This window comes from Entelurus aequoreus, linkage group LG08, assembly GCF_033978785.1.
Source record: "Entelurus aequoreus isolate RoL-2023_Sb linkage group LG08, RoL_Eaeq_v1.1, whole genome shotgun sequence".
NCBI lineage: Eukaryota > Metazoa > Chordata > Actinopteri > Syngnathiformes > Syngnathidae > Entelurus > Entelurus aequoreus.
The window spans coordinates 41,189,963-41,195,000 of NC_084738.1; positions in this window are offsets into that span (position 1 = coordinate 41,189,963).

The following is a 5,038-nucleotide window of genomic DNA, read 5'->3' on the forward strand; positions in this document are numbered from 1 at the left end:
AGGCTTTTCTGTTTCTGTTGTTCGTCCTGGCGACATCACACATTCATGCCATGTTCACAGTTCCTTGTCACGTAAGTTTTTGTTTGTTTAATGTTCATAGTTCTCCGCCATTGTGCGCGCCTTTTGTTTTTTCCTAGTGAAGTTTTTTTACCTCCGCTGTGAGCGCCTTTTGTTTGTACCCTTTTGTTTGTACTTTGTAGTTTATAGTTATAATTAAACTATGTCTTTACCTGCACGCCACGTCCGTTCCATTTCTTTTGCACCACGGGAGAGCAAACCACGCCAAAGACCAAGTCGTGACAGATGTCGCCAGCACGAAAGCTCTCCCGCAAAAAAATGGGACAATTTTGACGAGGTAACGTGGGAGGTCCTGCGCGCCATGGAAGCCGAGACACTCCGCCATTCCCCCATGGAGCGCAGGGATCTCATGTGGGGTCCGACCGGCAAACTGGTGCCGATCAGCTCCCTTTGGTCCGAGGATGGCGCTGCGTCACCGCAGTCCCGGAAGCGCCGCTCCCAACGAAGGACGTCAGGGAGGGCTTCCACAAGCATTGGAAAGGACGCATCGTTCCCGCAAGCTCCTCCCCCTCCGGGCGGAAACGAGCTGCAGCCAGCCCGGCTTCCCCAGGACGACGTCACGCCGCTGCCAGTGGGTGACGTCATGGATTTTTTTCCCCTGAACTCTTTTTCTTGTCAGCCACATCCAACCAAAGACTCTAAATCCATGATTAAATATTACCAAGACATGTTTTTAGAAATCAGATCCTGTCAATCACAGTCACCCAATTTTCATGCCCCGCCCCCCAGGACTCATGCCACACCCAAGTCAGAAATTTTTTTTTCACCCACAAAAGCCCAGGTGGGGGGGAACGAAAGACCTTTTGGACAATTTAGAGGGGAGGATTCTGCCCTCCTCCTGAACCCCCTCCGCCCACCCCAAAAGACGGTTCCAGACCGCGGGGAGCGCGTCTGGGATCCGCTCCTTGAGGGGGGGGCTAGGGCTGGGAATTGTTCAGGTGGGGTGGGTCAGCATCGTCACGCCAAGCCACAGCCTCCAGCACGACCACCACCACCTGTCTTTCGACCTGCCAAGCCACAGCCACCAGCACGACCCCCACCACCAGTCTTTCGTCACGCCAAGCCACAGCCTCCAGCACGACCCCCACCACCTGTCTTTCGACCTGCCAAGCCACAGCCACCAGCACGACCCCCACCACCAGTCTTTCGACCTGCCAAGCCACAGCCACCAGCACGACCACCACCACCAGTTTTTCGACCATGCCAAGATCTACCTGCTCCACGCCAAGCGCCGCCAGTACCTGCTCCACGCCAAGCGCCGCCAGTACCTGCTCCACGCCAAGCGCCGCCAGTACCTGCTCCACGCCAAGCGCCGCCAGTACCTGCTCCACGCCAAGCGCCGCCAGTACCTGCTCCACGCCAAGCGCCGCCAGTACCTGCTCCACGCCAAGCGCCGCCAGTACCTGCTCCACGCCAAGCGCCGCCAGTACCTGCTCCACGCCGCCAAGTGCCGCCCGTCGCAGCCCCACGCCGCCAAGTGCCGCCCGTGGCTGCCCCACGCCGCCAAGTGCCGCCCGTGGCTGCCCCACGCCGCCAAGTGCCGCCCGTGGCTGCCCCACGCCGCCAAGTGCCGCCCGTGGCTGCCCCACGCCGCCAAGTGCCGCCCGTGGCTGCCCCACGCCGCCAAGTGCCGCCCGTGGCTGCCCCACGCCGCCAAGTGCCGCCCGTGGCTGCCCCACGCCGCCAAGTGCCGCCCGTGGCTGCCCCACGCCGCCAAGTGCCGCCCGTGGCTGCCCCACGCCAAGACCAAAGCCAAGACCAAGACCCGCCAAGTGACCAAGACCAAGACCCGCCAAGTGACCAAGACCAAGACCCGCCAAGGGACCAAGACCAAGAACCGCCAAGGGACCAAGACCAAGAACCGCCAAGTGACCAAGACCAAGACCCGCCAAGTGACCAAGACCAAGACCCGCCAAGTGACCAAGACCAAGACCCGCCAAGTGACCAAGACCAAGACCAAGTCCAAGCACCGCCACGCCAAGACCAACCACGCCAAGTCCAGGACCAAGACCAACCATGCCAAGTCCAGGACCAAGACCAACCATGCCAAGACCAAGACCATGACCCACGCTGCCAAGACCAAGACCGCCAAGACAAAGACCCCCCACGCCAAGCTTCGCCGCCTGACGCACCACGCCAAGCTTCGCTGCCTGCCACGACAACGCGCCAAGCTTCGCTGCCTGCCACGACAACGCGCCCACCTCCTCGTCGGCCAAGGATGTGGCCATTCCATGGGCGTCCGCCACGCCAGGTGCGCCGACCTCCTCGTCTGCCACGAATGTGGCCATTCCCAGGTCGCCCACCTCGTCAGGTTCAGCGGCGGTCTACCCGCCGTCGCCACCTGACTCTGCCCCGGTGGATTCGGGGACACCTGGTCTGGCGATCCACCGCCATGTCCCCCTCCCCCCCTCCCATGACTCTTGACCCTGTTTTTTGTTTTTGGACATCTGGGATCTGTCCGTAAGGGGGGGGTTCTGTCATGTCTGTGTTCATGTTTTTGTTTGGCCATGTGCTGTTTTGTTTTTTGGACACTTCCTTAGTTCCTGGTTTCACTTCCTGGTTTTGTTTTGTTTCCATGGTTACTCATTAGTTTCACCTGTTCCACGTTTGGACTCACACACACCTGTCTCACGTTTTCACATTGTCATGTCACGCACCTGTTCACAGTTAGTCACGCACCTGTTTTCACTTATCATGTCACTATATAGGCTTTTCTGTTTCTGTTGTTCGTCCTGGCGACATCACACATTCATGCCATGTTCACAGTTCCTTGTCACGTAAGTTTTTGTTTGTTTAATGTTCATAGTTCTCCGCCATTGTGCGCGCCTTTTGTTTTTTCCTAGTGAAGTTTTTTTTACCTCCGCTGTGAGCGCCTTTTGTTTGTACCCTTTTGTTTGTACTTTGTAGTTTATAGTTATAATTAAACTATGTCTTTACCTGCACGCCACGTCTGTTCCATTTCTTTTGCACCACGGGAGAGCAAACCACGCCAAAGACCAAGTCGTGACAGGCCGCTTGTACCCGTGATCTTGTCCTTTCGGTCATAACCCAAAGCTCATGACCATAGGTGAGGATGGGAACGTAGATATACCGGTAAATTGAGAGCTTTGCCTTCCGGCTCAACTCCTTCTTCACCACAACGGATCGATACAGCGTCCGCATCACGTAATTTATAATGTCTCATAAAAAAGCCATAAATAAACGTTATCCATATATTTAAAGACAACTATTAGTTTTTTGTTTATCAATAGTATCAACCGTCATCTTTTTCTCATTACATGATGCCTTTATCTCTATTTTTACATTTTGATAGAGGGAGGTATTTTTTTTAATGTTATGTACATTTATATGTACATGTAGATGCTTTATGGGGATAGCTCCATCAAGAGTTTGAGTATAAATATGTAGTATAGGAATTAACTATACACAATAAAACATTAACAAAATGCTACGTCACATGAGTGGTTTTTAAAATAATAACAACACAAGTAATGTAAAACAAAACCACGGTGTTTACTTTTTGATATCAATATAAAACATAGCAGTTTGGCTATTGAAGATAAAGTCTAATAAACAAATGTTGTTCTTCTCCAACACCACCTCCCTGTGATTCAGTACAACAATTTGTCCGACAAAAAAAAACAGGAGTCATACCTCCAACATCGAATACACAATCTTCACAGCCTGCGTTCAATTTGATGAGATGACAAAACATTATAGCTAGCATGGAACTGAAGACCACCAACTTCTCATCTAGCCTAATGGATGGAAAAGGGAATTGTAAACAGGTTGTCATATTATCTATAACAGAAAGGATTGCTTGACCCTTGTCAAAGTGGCTTTAGAAAAGGAAGGTCAACAGGTGCACTTATTAAAGTTAGTAATGTAGCGGAGAAGGCAGTTAACAATAAACAAGCAATGATATTAGTTTATTTTGACATAGAGAAAGCATACGACTCAATGTGGACAGAAGGTCTGCTTATTAAACTAGAAAAGATGGGCATGAAGAGGAGATTATATAACTGGATACATTTCGAGTCAAAGTGGGAGAGAGGAGTACAGCATTTCAAATGGAATCCCACGAGGTAGCTCAATTGGTCCAATACTGTTTAATATAATGTTAAATGACATATTTGTGAATGTGGGCAGAGATATTGGATCATCACTATATGCAGATGATGACAAATTGTAAGATCTATGCAGGATGCAATTGATAAAGTGGAAGACTGGTCATATATGTAGGGTTTTAAAATGTCTGTATGCAAGACATTCTTCATGATTATAACAAGGAAACGCAAGATCTGTGACGTCAACCTGACAATATATGGACAAAACATTAAGAGAGATAAATAATTTAATTATTTTGGACTGTGGTTTGATGAAAGATGTGTCTGGAAGATACATATAAATAAAATTGGGACAAGAAGGTACTGAATCTCATGAGGTCAGTCTCAAGCTACAACTGGGGAGCAGCTAAACAGTCGTTTATAGGGCACTGATCCAGGCATGTATGGACAATGGGTGTATTGTTTGAGGAGCAGCGGCTAAGACAATGTTAGGAAAAATAGACAGAATACAATACAGAGCAATTATAATTAGTATTGGTGCAGTTAAAACAAGTCCCACAAATGCCATCTTATTTGAAGCAAATGAGCTCCCTCTAAATTTAAGAAGAAACAAACTATATTTGGTGTACTGGTCAAAACTAAAGGCTTCTGGGGTGGAACAACCAGCAACAAATGTTTTGGTGGACTGCTGGGAATACAGACAAAAACAAAAGTGTAAAGGTTTTGGATGGACCACTGAAAGTGCATCAGTTTTTGCACTGATTTATTTTGACTGTAACGTAATGTTTGCATGCAAAAATAGTTTTGTAAACAAAATAAAAAGTAAACAGGAAGTGACGTAACCTTGCAGTGTGTGCATGAATATAGATGGATACAGTTGTGGTCAAAAGTTT